General features: G+C 39.5%; 1 long non-coding RNA gene across 1 annotated transcript in view; it reads right to left on the reverse strand.

Annotated features, from left to right (window-relative positions):
* The window catches only part of LOC136290677 (uncharacterized), an 86495-nt gene extending 73209 nt beyond the window's left edge, over positions 1–13286 (reverse strand). The window contains exon 1 of the long non-coding RNA XR_010721304.1: positions 13121–13286. This is a non-coding gene — a long non-coding RNA (uncharacterized lncRNA). The remainder of the gene's footprint in view (positions 1–13120) is intronic.
* Between the last annotated feature and the right edge of the window lie 4578 nt (positions 13287–17864).

Genomic DNA, 17864 nt, shown 5'->3' on the forward strand with positions numbered 1-17864 from the left:
CTATGCATCTGGGTTATTTAGCTAAAAGGCAGCTGTGTGGAGTCACAAATGGACAGACCTGATCAGAATAGCTGTGTCATCCCAACCAGCACAGAACAAATGAACATCTGCAAAATGAGAGTTGGTCCCTTTCTTTTTTGGGTTCCTGTTCCTCAAGTCTTTTGTCATTTCCTTGTAAGAGACAATTTATCAGGTTTGTTTCATGCCAAATAGAGCATTGTGAGCTATATCATGAGACAGCAAGTGCAGCATAACAACCACTTGTCAACATAACTTTCTCATACAGGTACAATTTATAATGTATACACAATATAACAAAGTTTTCTGGTACTCATACTTCAGAAAGCAAAGGTGAAAACCTTCACCATGGATAGCAACTCTATTTTTAAATAATATTTTTTCTGTGATAGATCTATTCTACCTTAACTGAACCCTGTGCAAGCTCCAGTTTTACCAAGTCTATGTGTAAATTTCATTAGAAAACAGTTTAACAGTTTTATTTAAAAATATTCTTCTTTCCCTAGTACTCCCTCCTCAAACCATCAATATTTCAGAATGAAGCCTACTTTTGTCATATATTTAGATATAGTGCCTGCTAACAGGCATCCTTGTCACACATCTCCTTTACAGTAAAAAAAACAAAAACAAAACAAACAAACAAAAAAAAAACCACACACAAAAAAACCCCAAAAAACCAAGTAAGAAAAGCCTCATAGCTTTTACATTTGGTGCTATTCCTCAGTCCCCTACCTAGAAAAAACACCTGTTTTGAGACCTTATCTGAAAACTCATTTTTAATGAGCTTTCTTATTTATATTTAAAAGCTAAATACTATATTGGTGATTTTTATTTCTCTGTGTTAATTTGCAGGTGTTTGCAGGGAGTTCCTGTGAAAAAATGGTCACTGGATAATTCTGCCTCCAAATGCTGGAAGTTTATAATTTGAAGTTAAATCAGTGCTTTACTTTGGGCTATATCAAGAATTTTCTCCCTTGACACTCAGCAGAGTAGTTGCTTCCAATACTTATTAACCGAGACAAAAAACGCTGTCTTGCTATCATTCCCTGTGTATTCCGTATAGGTTTCCATTACTGTGGCATTTCTTCCCCCACAGGCTCTTTGATCTATCTCACAGATACGCTGACTAGCTGGTACAATGGCTTTGCAGGGATTTCTTTCCATTCTCAGGAGAAATTGAATCCATAAAGATACTTCTGGATATCTTGCTTCCTTCACTTCAAGCTTTCCTTAACATGCAACTTGACTTGCAAAGAATTACCTGTTCTATCATTTCTATAGACCTTACACCTAAAGATAGCAGTGTCCCATTTTTTTAAAATATTCCACCAACTTTCTAAAATAGCCAATTTATCAGTTTCTTTAATTATAACAGGTACTTCCTAGTCTTCTCAGGAAGGCCACAAATACCTGAAGTCATGTTGGTTGTGTCTCCATGTCCTGATAAATTGAGACTTCACCTTTTCAAACCTTTTTATTCTCTTATTCTTACCAACTTGTGTCCTAGTTTTTTCCAGAATTATACTTTCTCAACTTCCCCTTGCAAAGATGTTTCTCCCCTCAACAAGTCTACATTTCTTAGCTTTTTCTTGCCTTTGGTTTTAAAACTTTTTTTTTTTTTTAAATTTCCATCTCAAGCACTGTCTGGCTGTCTCTGCATTGGTTCTCTCCCCCCATATAGCCTCCATCCATTCTAATTTTTCCTAGTTTTCTAACAGATACGATATCCTTCTCCTATACTATTTCCCTTTGAGCCATGACCTGAGATTCTCCAGCTCCATCTGTCCCTGCACACAACACAGGCAGTGTGTCAGAGAATGTTGTCTCAGACTCCTGTTTCCAATCTACTACCTAAAATCATTGTATTACATGCAACAATTCATCATCATTTCCTTCTATATGATGGGAGCACACAGGAAGCACAGCCCATAGCTCCACTACAACATGACCTAAAAATCTGTGCCTGCTGTGTTCAACACATACCAAGTTAGACCCTGCACAGCTCACAGTGGCCTTAAACACCCTGATACCTGCATCCCTCATAGATTCCCAGTTCAATAACTTATCTCCTTCCAAGAGCTGAGATGTGTCCCTGAGTGTGTATCCATAGTATATGGTAATGTCAGACCATCATTTTGAGCTCTGGTTACTCAGGCAGTCTTTCCCCCTGTTCACCTGGCTGCCTTCTTTTCTGCAGAGTTTATTCATTGCCACCAACACAGGGCCTGAAAGCCACATCACGTGAGGGTTGGACTGCTCCATGATGCCTTCAGGTCTCCTTCACATGTTTCTCAAATTCTCTGTATTTCTCTTGTTCATCTCAACTAAATCAGAAAAACTCTTAAGGCCGTGAGCTGCTGAGCACTGTCTTAATGTAAATCCAATCTACCAACAAGACAGATTCCATTCAGGATTGTAGCAGTCACCCAATGTCCTGAATGAACCAAACTCACCAGTATTTCTTCACAAAGTAGCTTTACTGCAACTAGGTTAGATGGAAAACTCAATTCATCCACTTCATCTTTCATTAGGTATCCTTGTCAGGTGTTGCCTCTAATCTCCTAATGGAGGAGATGTTGTTTCTCCATTTGTCATCAGCTCTGTTCCCTGCTTACAGGATTTTATTCTTGTAAGGGTGCAGCTGCCCTTTCTCAGACTGTCACATGGCCTTAAAAACAGGAATGAAGTAAAAATTTCTGAGATACATACATTTGCGGTCTCCACAGCAACAGAGTAATCAAATCAGTGCCCCCTGTGTTATTTCAAAAGGGCACAAATATTGCTTGAATAATATGAGGCTGCAGAAGCACCCACCCCACATCTGTTTGGTTTGAAATCCACAGTGCCTTAGAATCCTTTCTTCAAGACAATTAGTCTTACCAATGATAATACCAAGAACTCAACCTCCTTCCTTTGCCTCTTTGGTTTAAGTGCTCTATTCAGACACTCAGGTATGAATGGAGTCCTTCTATAAATCAAAACATGCACAAGTAATACAAGCCCCTTGTAAATCAGTCAGAATTCTCCCAAGAAGAGAGAACTTTTGAAGTCTGGCTCATTTCTGCTAATGTTTTCAAACACATAAAAACAGTAGCATTAGAAATTACATCAGAAATCATATGATGAGTAAGGTTAAATTGAAGGAGAAACTTTTGAGGGAAGAGTGGGCTGGGATTCTTATGACAGACAAATGTCAGTTCTCACCAGAGAGGTGTTTGATGAATTTTTTTACCTTATCTGCTAAAAGCATAAAACTAACTGTTCTGCAGAATGAGCATAAAAAAATATACGATTATTAAACCTGAGATATTAGATAAAGTGATAGATGGAATCAAAACAGAGAAGTCTTACAAAGGAACTTTTTTTTGCCATATTTGAACATACTTTAGATGGGTAGATGCAATTGATACAATTTACCTATAAAGGGAACTCAGCTTTCAGAAATTTTTAATTATTGCCATTATGGTTTCTTAGGTTGGTCAATAAAAAAAACTAAACAAACCAAACAAAACAGGACTCAAAAATCAATAGTCCTTCTACCAATGCTGATCTTAAACACCAAAGCCATGTCAATAGTAGGAGAGTGGCATAGTGTGCAAGTAAGCTGGCACATTTAAAAGTTAATAGACATCAAAAGTCCTTGCACGCAAGGAGGAACACTTTTAAAATTACTCCTTTCAGACATCAATAGCACTACTGCAGGGCCTTGCTAATCTCTTTCCCAAAATGTCACCAACTTTAGATCACTTCAATTGGCAACAGGTGTTCATTTACATCTTCAGAGATCCAGGTTTGTAAACTGAATACTTCTGTGCTACAATAATGTCATTTTAACACCCGTAGAAAGCTTCTGGTTTCCTTCACCTCCCCATTTTAAAATCTGCTGATAATTTAAATCCAAAAATATTATACCCAGAGCTCTAGGATAAACTTAGGTCTTTAGTGTTAATTGTTGGTGTGACCCAAGTTCTTTAAGACAAGCGATCATCATCACAACACATCCTAGGTACCAAAAACATCTACTGACAGCTGACAAATATAACACAGGTCTGGGAGACATGCTCCTTTCTGGATAACAAAACCTATTCAGATAAAACAAACTCTCTCTATTACATATGTCAAACACTTCTCTGGAATCCTGGGTAATCATAAAGCTGAATCATATTAATTTTTCAAGTTACAAGAGGCTGAAAGCTCAGTACAATGCCAGGGGCACATCTTTTTCGGCAGAAGACACAAGTGTTACAATTTCCGAATTTCCTACAGGCTGAGTCCTGGTGTGCTCCAGCACTTCTGAACATTTTAGGATAAACTATTTCCTTCTATAGGTTTCTAGCCTGAGTGTTTCACACAACATTTTGTGGAAACTGAGGATGTTGTCTCACACTGCCTCAGAAGATGTTTTCATATAATTTAAGAAACCAATTAAGACACTTCTCAGTTGCTTTGTCGGGGATTTTTTTACATTTGGTTTTTACCCTTTATTTTTTAGAAGTCTTCTCCAAAAACTCATTTCCCCTACCACTTCAGACATTCTGTGACACAGAGAGCCTCCAGCTACTCAGAACCCTCTCATGGGTTAAACTCTGCAGAGGTTACTGCTGGGCAGCACAGAGTAGACCCAAGACACTTTTACATTCCTGTCAAGTCTAAGATTACTGACAAAAGCCAAGGTCCCTGAATGGGAGCCATGGAAAACAGTTCACAACGCATTTTTCTCCAATTAACATATGAAATGACAGGCATTTTGATGAAAGTTTCAGGCCATAAGAAGCAATCTTACAGATCTTACAAAATCAGCAACTTCAAGCTTCACATCATATTTCAAGAACCTCATATACAGAAGAGGAGTTTCTAGAACTGTTTGTACACAGTCGTGACAAGACTCCCTCGTGCTTTGGGTTGAGAGGTGTGCCTGGTGTGGACATTAAGACGAGCCTGAGGACACCTCAGTACACAGAATGTTCATCTCCCTTGATTTGATTCAAACTACCTCAGTAAGAATCAAAAGCAAGTTCATTCAGGAATGGATAAAAACCAAAGCATTTCCCCCAAAAATAAGCAAGCTGAAGGCTCTCTTAAAAGAATTACCAGCCTGGGAAGTCACTCACAAAAGATATCTGTAGAACTGAACACTTCCACCAGAAAAAGGAGACACAAAACATATAAAAGGAGGAGAGAGATGATGATCCACAGCACTCTTTCAAAAGGTATGAAACCACATAGCTAAAGAGTAATATAGAGGCTTTCACTACAAGTAACAGGTCGTGCTACAGTAGTGAAAATGTAGGCTTAATAACAGTTGAAACTTAATGTTTGCAATAATTTCATAAAGGAAACAAGAAAAGTTTCCTGACTTCCACTCCTAAAATTAGGCCAGATCAAAGTTTACAAAGGATCATCTCCTCAAACAAGCTCAGCACCCAAGAGCTCCCAGTCAATCTTCTAGAAAGCCACAAAGGCCAAGCCGAGGCACTGTTTAATTGCTCTCAGCAGGGACTGCAGTGTGCAGGCTGGCCCCAAATATAGCTATCCAGCCCACAAAAACCCCACTTTCCCAGCCAGTGTTTTATCCCTAAAGAGAAAAAGAAAACACTCAGTGAATTGTTTGATGGCACTGTTTCTTTTTCCCCATCAAGATGTTGGCTAAATTTGATTAAGAAGAATCAAATTGTGTGTGACAGAAAGAAAACAACTGCTATAGTTTTAGACTGACTTTGCAAAGACCTGTTCAGTTTGAACATGATAATGATTAATTAGATAATTACCACTGCACTGAAAGCACTAATATTACTGAAAATATCTTCTCTATATATTAATGACATCATTAATATTACTGAAAATATCTTTTCTATGTAACCCTGGGAGTATGTATACCTGTTATTTTAAGGTTTAAACCAATGGTGACCACAAGGATGCACCTTCTCAACGAGTAGTTCAGATGCATCAGTCATTGCCTTTGTGGCTCTGCACACAGATGCAAAGGAATACAAGGTAGAATATTAATGTAGCAAACTTTCTCAAAGTTTGATAAAAATATCAGGAGAGGGTTATACCATGAGCACTGAGTCCCATGCCCAACCTCTGGCAGCAGCTAAAGCCAGGCATCTCAGAACAAAATGCAAGGAAATTTTTTGGATGGACATATAGGATAGCATCCTCCCAACTTTGAAGAGACAGAAAATGATACCTGTTGTAGAAGCTGTTTCCCTCTTTCAAAAGCCTTGTTTGTTTACTATTTCCTCTTACCAGTACACAACACAGTCATCCCCACAAAATCCCAGTTTGTCTTTAATCCTGTTAAAAATGTCATCTATCAGCTTTTTGACAAATCAAGTTTCATAAGTGAAATAGAAAGAAATTACTGCCTTTATACAGGATTCTGCCATGTTTGTTACAATGGTTTCCTGTGTCAAAAATTCTGCTGGCCTGTGCACAGCTTTAGAACAGATAAGAAAGATCTTTCCTGGAGCAGGTAAATCCTCTCTGGGGAGATCTTGGAAGCTTTTTAGATGGCCAGCTCTTAGGCTACACATATCTTCCTGGCACAATGACAAGCCTATGACAAGAAGAAATCAGTCTGTGATACTCATTTTGGGGACCTTTTAATCTTGGAAAGCAAAAGGCTTAGACTGAACAGTTTCTGAATTTACTAGGCTTTTTTGAGGTAGATATTTCCAAAGATGGGAAAGCAAGGAGTGTACATGCAGAACCAAACCTATGATGCTGGACCACAGAAAGGTTGTAACAACCCGCTACTTTGCATTTATTAGGAGCACTTTTATCATACACACACTAATGAAAAAAAGGCAGAAAGGCCAGGCACTCTCCAGATAAATAGCTAGTAATTTCAAATAGCAAACCAAAGAAACAATTAAAAGGCTTTGGCAATAAAAGCTTAACAGATGATGCACCAACAAACCACTACAATTACAAGACACATTTTCAGCTAATATGGTTAGCATAATGTACTTTGCAAGCATTAATTTAATACCAAGGTGGCTGTAAATCACTTTATCAATTATTGAACCACAATAAAATATTTATGAATGGGCTCTTATTATCAAATGGAACTGTGATACTTCTAAACTGTGGCAAATGTAAGATAGTGTTCTTATATTTTTCTTAACAGAAACTTCCAGAATGTTAATAAATGGCTTTTCTTCAAATCACGCTTTGCATCTTCAGTTGTTCCACGTTAGTGGAATAATACAACTGAACACTGACTCCATTTTTCCACAGTCTGTGCAATAAAACAACCTATTTATTGCTGTGAATTAGAGCCATCATGTATAAAGAATCTAACTGGTTTAAGAGGTTTCTTCCATGAAGACAACTGGGACTAAGCACATGCCATAAAATTGTCAAATGATCTCCTATGACCTCTTTTTTGTCATGTTACAATAAGAACTGGCTTTAAACCATGCATTTTTATTTAATTTTGGGGCAATCATCAGAACGAAAAGAACATTTTTAATTAAATGTGTGTCTGAACCTAAATCAAGTTTCCAGAAAAGCCAAATAGCGCTGTGAAAAACCTAAGAGGGTCCAGGGTGTTTCCCTCAGACCATCTGACCACCACCTGACAAAAAAATTCCCAAAGCAAGAATACAAAATACATAGGGTAAACCTGGACCTTCATTCAAAAAAAAGAGAAACTTTGGCCAGAAGTGTGTCTCCCAAAATACCTTTTCAAAGGCTCTACTTAAATACCAATGAAAAAGAAAATTTTTGAAGCTTTAAGAGGCAGCACCACTGTCCAGCTACAGTAGAAACAATTATCAAGAGAAAATTATAATAGTAACAGCTAATCAGGTGTCTCTCAAGTCCCTGAACAGAAATCACTTATTTTCTTTTTAATGTTACAAGGTTAAAATTTTGAGGATATTCTTCAGGCTGGTATTACATCACCCTTAATGCTGCCAATAGCAGGACAAAAGTGAACCACATTCACAAGTTGTACTCTTCCAAGCAAGAATTACTGTGGGTTTTAGTAGGAATCTGCTGGTATTTTTGGCACAGGAGGTGTGACATGGCCTCACTTATCCTGCTCTCAGATCAAGGAAACCATATGTTGGTTCATAAAGAGGGTATGCAAGGCAAGAGGGCTCAGGTGCCCAATGACACAGCAGGTACGGAGCCACTTTAGGGATACAGGTCTGACAAACACCCACAGTCACTGACAGACTACCAAGGCACACAGCTGCACAAATTCTTCCTGTCAGGCCTTTAGCCAAAGTTCATATACTAATTGCAAGATGACAGTGTCAGAAAGGGTGCTGCTGAGAACTACCTTTGCTGCTGCCACTACAGCCACAAAATTGCATCTGTCAGAGCGCTTCTGAACTGTAAACCACCTAATCACATTCTGATTGCACAGTCCAAACATCACCTAGAAACATTGAAGTGCTGCAGACAGCGTTGTTACACTTCATAGAACAGATTGCTAAATATGGGTTTACTTGATAGGGCCAAATCACTACACTAGAAAAACCTGTGTTACACTCCTCCTGCCCCCCCAAATGCCAGATGAAAAGCACAGTCCTGTCTCACAGGGCAGGCTCAGGGAGCGCTCTGAAACGTGGGGCAGCCAAATTTATGCCCATTTGGCTTATCAGAAAAGAGAGCAGTAATTTTACTGAGTGCTCGTTGTTTTTTTCAACGTTTCTTTCAAAGCAGAAAACCTTGGAAAACCACAACTGATGTAAAAAGACATATCTGAGGCTGTCTGTTGCAGAGAAAAGCTGCTTTTGAGCTACTGCCAGTGAGGTTCCTACAATACACTGCATCAGCAGCCACATCCTCAGTGCCTGCCAACTGAGTTTAGGGAGAGTCACAACAGGGGACAGAGCAGCGTGCAGGAAAGGTCCCTCTGGAAGAGAACAGGAGGCTGTCAGCAGTCTCTGAGCCAGCCAACAGGAAGGCTTACAGATCTGCATTTGCCCTGCAGCTCCCCATTCAGCACAGGGACAACTGGGAGCCTCTCTCCAATACAGTCTGTCAAGTGATTCCTTTCTGAAGGTCTTCCCTGGTTCAATTTGCCATAACTAACCCAAATGAAAGTCTTGGGCTGGGGGAGGTGACAGCACTGTCACTGTAAGCTCTTCCCTGCAGGGAGAGCAGCAGCATATCACAAAGCCAGCAAGGAGAATAGCTCTTAGATGAGGGGAAGCCTGTTGAAGCACAACCAGAACAGCCCAGCCCTGGCAGGATCACCTGGCCCATTTTGCCTGCCAGCTTCTGGAAGGGCATCGCATCTGCTGGGTACATCTCACATTTGGAAGTACACAGACCTTATGAGTAAACCTTCTGGTAGTTCATCCTTGGGAAAGGCTTGCCTTAATGTCTTCCATTTCATTCTCCAGCCAAAGAATCACATTTTTAAGGGAGATAAGCAAGGCAAGCACAGAGAATACATTTTTGGCCCCTTCATTTTTTCTCTTAAACACTGGGGCTAACTCAATAATCCTTCATTTTTGTTGCTATATAAAAACATGCTTTTCAGAACACCCCTCATCCTGATCAAATCACATGGGTGATGGCAAACTGACCTAAGGTAGGTTTTATCAATAGTTAGGAATCTTTGCATGCAAAATTTCTAGATGTATTTAGCTTTGGTGTCCAGCCACTGAGCTGTCATATTTAGACAGCACTTTCAAAACACACAGTAATGAATTAACTTTGTTTCCACTGAAATTCATCCTGAAGCAATACAACCACACATCTATATCAATTACTCCTTCTCCCAGTCTGTACTCACACCTGGGATTACTCCTGCCCAGGTGCAGCACTATTTAACCTCTTGAGGTTCTTGTGAGTCCAGTTCTTGAGGACAGGTCCCTCTGAACAGCATCCCTTCCCTCTGTTGTGTTGACAGTTATGGTAAAACAAATCAGTGCCAATATGCCTTCATGTGCTAAATGGTAAAATCTAAGCTTTTCAGGTAATTTCACAAAAGCTGCAGCTTCTCTGCAGCATCACAGCAACCTCAGGGTGGCAGGCATAATAGCCAGGGACAGCAAGACAAGTGTAATACCTGTACATTACAGGTGCAGATGTGCCCTGCCACTCTGCATAACAACTTTCACTCAGGCACCCTGACAGCTGAGGAGTTCCCAAAACAGTTCAAATCACCAGTGTACAATGCCTGCCCAGTTACAATAAATGGGCTGGAGACACTGAAATGTCAGTGTCATTCTGCATACAGAGGGTCTACAGCTAAAACAGATGCTTCCAAGACAGGTTTTCAGTTACTGCCATTACCCTTGCCATTGTTTGCCCTTGCCAGTGCAGGGTGTTTGGGAGAAGGGCTGATACCTGTCAGAGAATGTCATGCTGCTCACAAGCCCCACTGAGAGATTAACCCACCCCATAATCTTTTGATAGCTAACTTGCTGCTGCAGTGTCTTCAGGCAAAAAACAAGAATGGGCACAGAGCATACTGACTACCACTACAAGGCCAACATCCACAAGGCCTTTATCTTGTATCAAGAAGGAGATTCCCTATAGAAGCTGAAGAAAATTACTACCCTTGCAGTTCATCTCCTTTTTATTTGGATTTGCTTGTTTGTTTGGGTTTTTTTTGACTAAACCTCTGGTCTGAAACCCCTTTTTTTTCCTAATACAGTATTATTTTTTCACTAGCATCACAAAAATAACTTCCTGCAATTTCCTAAGTGGAACAAAGAGTCCTATTATTTTCCTTTAACCACTTCTGCAACCTTTGTTAACACACTCATTACAGAAGCACTTCTGAATGAATGACAGGACCTAATAACATTCTTCATCTACCAGCAATACATGAGTGGGACTAATATCACTTAATTTTTCTGCAACAGTAGAATGAACACCCCTGCCACAAAGTTATGCTAACTCAGCCTGGTCTCCTCTTCCCTAGTTATTACAGTGGCACTTGAAGTGCAGATCTTAAATAAACCTAACAATTATCTACTGTTTACCTAACAATGGCTACATGATAGACATGTTACACAGTAAAGATTTCACACACGTTTCATTGCAGAACAGTCCCTTCTTCAGTAGACAATTACTAAGTTAGAAAAGAGACCTTTTGTACTTAAAGAAAGTACAGGAGGGAAAACACTGATCAAGCTTGGTATTAACATGATCCCAGCCTAGTGGTTTCTCATTTTCATTTTTTGCTTCTACTTTTACTTTTTTTTTTCCCCAGCAGCTAAAGTCAGATTTTTTTCTTTATTGAAAACATTTTTGAAAGTTAAAGAGTTATTGCTTTGTCTCAAATGCCTGAAGTTTAGAGAAAAACACCAATAAAAATCATGAGTTTAAAAATAAATCCTTTGGAAACCACTGGTGCTTCAAACAAGCTTTAACTCACAATCTGGGAATGCAGGACCTTGGTTACATTTCATTCTAAGACCTGCGTAAAAATGTTCTGGCATGGACAACTCCTGATGAGGGAGGCATGTGGCAGTGCAATGGTTCTGCTGCTCCCAAACTGATTCTGCACAGCCAAGCTTCAATACAATGTTTCAGCTAAAAAAAAAAATTAACAAGCTGAAAATAAATCACTCCACTTCCTGTACATTTCTGACAGAAAAGATGAATTATACTTCCCATTCCTCAAATACCTCAGTAATGCTTTAAGTACATAAACAAAGCTTTTTAGAATTCCAGTACTGAAGGCACATTTCCCTTGCTCAGAGTAATCCCATTTCTTGTCTGCTTGTGTTGTGATAAGTCTAAACTGCTCTAAGTAAAGAACTATTACTCTAAGTAAGGAATTGTACCATATTTATAAGTCTTTGGTTAGAAAATCTAAAATAGCCCTTTGAAACAGGAATTCTATAATACTTACAAGTTACTACAAAATATGAAAGAAGCTTTGATTTCCCAATTTTTCCCCAACCTTTCCCAGAATACTGTTATCTCTTCATTAACAAGTTTTTATCCAATTCACCTCACCTTCTACCCTTGATACATACATACCTCCTGTTTCATTAGGTATCTGCAACCTTCATGTTTTATAAGGACAAAAAACAACACTTTACAGAGCAACAGAAAACGTACTTTAATAAATAAAGAAACCAAAATAACACCTATAGCAACTCAAAGTCCTATACAAATAGCAAGAGGCTAACCACTTTGAGTGTTAACCAAGCTAAATTTGTCCACACCAAGTGCCCCCCCCCCTTTTTTTTTTTTCACTCTCACTTCTCTATAGGGAGGTATGACAGGACGTTCATTAAAAACACAGAAACACTGATACTGAGCTACTGATAAGGCACAGTCACAAGGCAGATCAAACATTCAGATATTCAGAGTTGGCAACAGAATACCATTAAGGAAACTTTGATACAACATTAAAGACCACATTCAAAATATTCACTGTTTCTTGTGGATCACAGTCATGCATGTTACCCATGTACAAGCCCTCCTACTGCCACTGAGCTGATTGATCCTTAGGCCCTTCCATCCAGGTCTCACTAAACTTCTGAAATGCCAAGCAAGTACTTTTATAAGCCTGGCTTTATGCCTTGAACTATCACCAGTACCTGGAAATCAGGAAAGCTATAACATAAGTAAATCTATACTAAAACTTTTATCATATTCAAATACTTTATTCATAAAGCTTCACAGTGCATTCTAAAACCTTCAGATCACACAAAAAAACACTGTTCAGAGTGCCTCAAGCTATCCTTAGCCATGCTGCTGTTCTGAAGGGTTAGATGTTTCAGATATACAATGTGTAACTGTCAACAATCAAAATAGCTATCAAATTGGTTTACGAAGAAAGGAGCATTGAGACCACACAGCTTTGGTGTAGTGTTAAAATCAGCTCTGTGTGAATACAGAATCCTTCATAGAAAACAGCACGTTACTGGAAAGGAAACAAACAGCTAACCCACCATAAAGAATCATAGCCCATTGTCCCTGCTTGGATTGTGCCTCACAGCTAGAGAGCAGTCTTGTGGAATAAAGCTAATTGTCTACCACCAAAGAAATAAGATATCATAGTAGATACAGCCATAATACTCAGTAGACATGGCCCAACACTCAGAGTGCTTCGGTAAAACTTCAAAGGGCTTCAAGCATCAGCACCTTGTTATCTACAAGTCTTTCATACCTTTTCCTATGTAGCCTCCCATAGGCAGCTCCACACAGCTCTGGCTCCTTCTCTCCTTCTTCTCCCTTCTTTCTGCAGTTCCAGCTTGCTCCTTCCTGTCCCTAACACAACAGCTTACCCTTTCCATCCCTCACACAACCTCCTGTCCCTTCCTCCTCACAGCACAGCCAACAGACTCCAAATGATTCCCTACCAGCTCACTCACTCTTTTATCACACCCAGCTGTGAGGGCAAGGCTGTTCCCACTCTTTGGTAATTAACACAGCTGCAATATATCAGAGGCAAGATTGCCTTTAGCACTATCATTGTGTCTTCCCACAATAAGATACACACAGGCAGCATCCACAAGCCCTAAACGACTAACTGTTGATTTTCTTTTCTCTCACCGGGCAAAACCAGAACAAAATTCGTCAATTCACTTTTGTATTTGAAAATGGTGACAGAGAAGGAGAGAAAGTGGGACTGGATGCAAAGTCACGAACACGTTAAGCAGGTGTTAGCCTTTGAAAACTCAAGCTGCTTTTGTTTTTAATTATGAACACAGTTGAATTCTGAACACAAGTTATTGGAAGTAAATCAGTGCCAGCTTGAGGAGGCCTATCTACACTGTGGTCATTTCAGAGCCATTTTCTTACAACCTAAAACAATCTGTTTCAACAGCTGTTAAACCACAACCTGCCTGATAAGGGAACTTTCCTGAACATCCAGGATACACTTGGTCTGTCACCTTCCCAGCACCAGAGACTGTCCCTGTTGGGACTGAGGCCCCTTCACCATGGGAGGCTCCAGTGACCTGATGGGTGTCCTGCTTGACCCTCTGCACTCCTCACACACACACACAGAGTCAAACAGTTTTCCTTACTCTTTGTTAAATGGGACAGTGACAGGTCATTGCCCCTTGCTATGGGCTCCAGCCACTTCCAGACATCCTCAGGACAACCTGCAGCTTGCACTCCAGCTGCCCACTGAGCTGCCTGAACAAGGTGGATTCCACAACAATGTCCCAGCCTAAGGAACTATGCCATGCGGGAATGTACAGCCCTGGACATATGCAGGTCAGCTTGGGACAGCGGGGACAGAGCACTCCGAGCATCTTAGGGCAGTGATGCTGTCCCAGGCTTGTATTGCCCCTGTTTGCCCTCTTGGAAACAAACAAGCAAACAAACAATTGACAGCTTCTATTTGTGTGTTTCAAACACAAATTTGACAACTTTGGTGTCTTTAAGCTATTTCTGAGTTGTTTCTGTCTCTGAGAAGCAGAAAAGCTGCCCTAAGTGCATACTTGCAAGTGATACAAACAGCTTTGCATGTAAGCTCTCAGAAAAATTTCTGTGACTGAGATCTGAACGTCAAGACATAAAGCTGGTGCTTAATTTAAATCGTCCCAGTGAGCTGGATCCAATCAATAGCTGCCTTTGCTTTATTCAGGAACAAACACACTCCAGGTTATTCCTGTTCCTGTCAAAACAAGGCTATTTCTACTGTCTGCACCTTGATTTACTTCAGCTGAATCTGATAAAGGTTGCATTTTAGGGCATGGGAAATTAGCAGCAGCTACCTAAAATTTGTGTTCTCTCAGGGAAACCAGGTGCTTGTATGTCCCATTTATGACTCGTTTTTTCAAGGGGAGCAATGAGGAATGAGGCTCATAGCACAGCTTTGTAAAATTATTATAAAATGTTCTAGGGAAGGCATAAAAACTGTATTTCTGGTAAAAGAGAGGGGGGAAAAGGGGAGGGGAGAAAAAGAAAAAAAAAAAAAAGAAAAAAAAAAAAAAAAAAGAAAAAAAAAAAAAGAACTGCAGAACCTGCTCCAGTAATGGGAGAGAAGGACTTCACACACAAAACCTCCAGGTCCATGGAACACCCTGGGGCTCCTGAGGTATTACAAGATCTGTCTCAATGCCTGACTTAATAAAACTCAACTGAAAAACTCCTTGTGCTTTTCAGGACTCCAGTTATGGAATTGAAGAAGGGTATGCAGGCTGGAAAGCTTGTCCATGTCTTTTTTCTCCTGCTGTGCCAGCTGCTCTAGGAAAAGTTATCTCCCACAAATCTTTCTCCCTAGAAAATAAAAAAGTGTATTTGTGCTGCTTGTTTTTTGTTTTTGTGGGTTTTTTTTTTCACTTTCAGGATTGAGTCACACAAGTAAAAACCTCATTTCTGTTTTAACAGAACTCTAAGGGATATAAAACCTTGTAAATCCCTCTACTTTTTGAAAAAGGAGTTAAGGGCTAACAAAGTTAAAGAGGCCACTTTAAAAAGAAAATAAAAAATAAAGCAAAGCATGTGGCTAAGTATTTGCTGACTATGATGAAATTAGGCATATTTTTAAGTGAAATGGGGCCAAAACATCCTCATTTTCTGTGCTGGAAGGTTCAGGGGGATGGAGGTGCCAAGAGAAGACTTTTAAACAAAGCTGTTTTCAAGTGAGTAATTCCAGTTTCCAGGCACAGTCTGTTTATGAGAGAGGGAGGCTAGCCCATGACAAACACATTGCAGAGGAACTCTTTGGAATTATTTCATGCCTCCGTTGCAAACTTTGTAAAAAAATCAATTAAACCCACGAGTGTTAAGAAACTACACATAGCCATCGTATATCTTCACAATATAACTTAAATTGTTCTTTTAATTAAGGTTTCTGATGCTGAAACTAAAAGCATGATGTTCAACATAATTTAAGTTCAAAACTGAAAAAAAACCCTTAAGAGTTTTATCTTTTGTGTCCCCAGTTTGCTCTCCATCCCATCCCAGGGAGGAGGGAGTGCTTTTCGTGGGAGAATTAAATTAGAGAATACCATTCCCAAACCATGACATGACCCTCTAAAAAAGCGATGACTGAAATTTTGCTTTTTCTGTTAAAGACAGAATAAGCAGAACTGCATTAACTGGGCAGGGATGCTAAACAGCACTCAAACCCACAGTAATGTGGAAACTCACTGGCTGAGGCAGAGGGTGTGTGAGGGGGCATTACGGCTCACGATAAAACCAAATGAATGCAGTTAAGCAGCAAGAAAGGAAAACATGAAATTAATGTATTTCCCTTGTTGTTTTAACAAAACCTGTTTACTGTGGAAGAAGAAAGGTCTTCAGATTAGGAAATCTCACTTCTGGATAAGGAAAAGGCCTTCATCACATCCACCAGCTTTTACCAGGTTATTTTGTTATGTTTTGCCTGAACTCTTCTGCTATGAAATAGCTGCTTTCTTAAGTGAAAAAATACCACAATATTTCAGTTTCCAAAGTACAGAAGTTTTATTGTTTCTGTCAAATTGTTGCTTTGGTCCCTGCCAGACACTTGAGTTGTCTGAACACCTGATGCCTGCACTTGCAAGTATCTCTCCCTGAAGACATCTGGCAGAGGTCCCTCATCAGCTGAAGCCACCAGAGTTCCACAATGATACAAGAGGAGCATCTTTGCCTTTGGAGTGGGAGCTCTGCTCACTGTGCATCCAATGAAAATTGCCCTTTCCATGTGTTTTGTTGAGTCAGCTCAAAGCACAAAGTTCTTGTTAGTTTTCCCATCCAGTGCTGGACCTCACTCAACAAATATAATGAATCATGGGTGTGTTGTGTTTCCATCCTCTTTCACCTTCACCACTTGCTAATTTTGGAACTTCCAGTTTATAATTACAGCTCTGAGCCAGAGATCTTTTCTTGGGAAATGAGAATGTTTTAAAGGGAAGCTTAATAGCTGCATCTTGGTTGAATACACCATGAAGACCTGAATCTGACCTACATTAAAATCTTAGAGAACTTTTCATTCTGCAAATGAATAGAGGGCCTTAACACTGAGGGAAAAGCACATATTAATTTCTCTCTAAACTTCTGGCATCCACAGAAATAGAAATGGAAAGGGGTTTGTAGGATATTTCAGTGTTTGTTTCAGGATGTTATGTGGCAGTGCATTTTGTCAGGGTTTGAGTCAGTGCCTGCTGCAGTGACCTGCTGTAAACTGGACTAAGCAGACATAAAACACCTCCTGAATGCCAGCAAATTAAAGGCCACTTTTTTATTATATGTTTATTTAGTTGTTAAGTAATATGGGTAAAAGAGCAGCTGATTCAGTTATTTGCAAGATTTTTCTGATGCTGCATCAGAGAGTTCTGTCTTTTAGGCAGAAGACATTCCTGACACCTCGGTTCAGAGTCTGCACCTATTATACTCTTGTCATGAAGAAGGAAAGCTTGTGATAAGGGGGAAGACAATTTGAGAATAATTTCTTTTCATGAAGCTGCACCTACAATCAAAGGAGGATATCAACTATTGCAAAACTGTGAGCATGGGGAATTTTGCTCCAGAGGAAGTCAGTGATCAGGGTTCTTCTCTCTTTTTCTTCAGCTCTTCATTAAATTTATTAATAAAATAAAAATAATAAAACATTTTTAATGTTCTCTCAGAGTAAAACATGTGTCTGGTGATTTTCCATTGACTGATACTTAGCTCTGGGAAATGACATACTCATTTTGCCAAAATTGCCTCTGGATTAGGATGTTGCATACCCCATTGCGAGGGACATGGTCTACTGCAGAAAACAATTCAATTATATTGGTGAATAAAATATTATTTGTAAATAAAATTGCCTTATTAGGATATTTAGCCTTCTTGGATTTTTAGAGATAATTAAACAAAGTAAATACCTATTTTCTCAGTGAAAAGGAATTAATAGGAAAGCAGAGTTATCAGAAAGGTCTGAAAGGAAATGATTATGAGGTATCCTGATGTCAGCAGAGAGTTCAAAAACA

This window comes from Chamaea fasciata, unplaced genomic scaffold (assembly GCF_029207755.1).
Source record: "Chamaea fasciata isolate MVZ Bird 193981 ecotype frontalis unplaced genomic scaffold, bChaFas1.0.hap1 SCAF_6, whole genome shotgun sequence".
In the NCBI taxonomy this organism is placed as follows: Eukaryota; Metazoa; Chordata; class Aves; order Passeriformes; family Sylviidae; genus Chamaea; species Chamaea fasciata.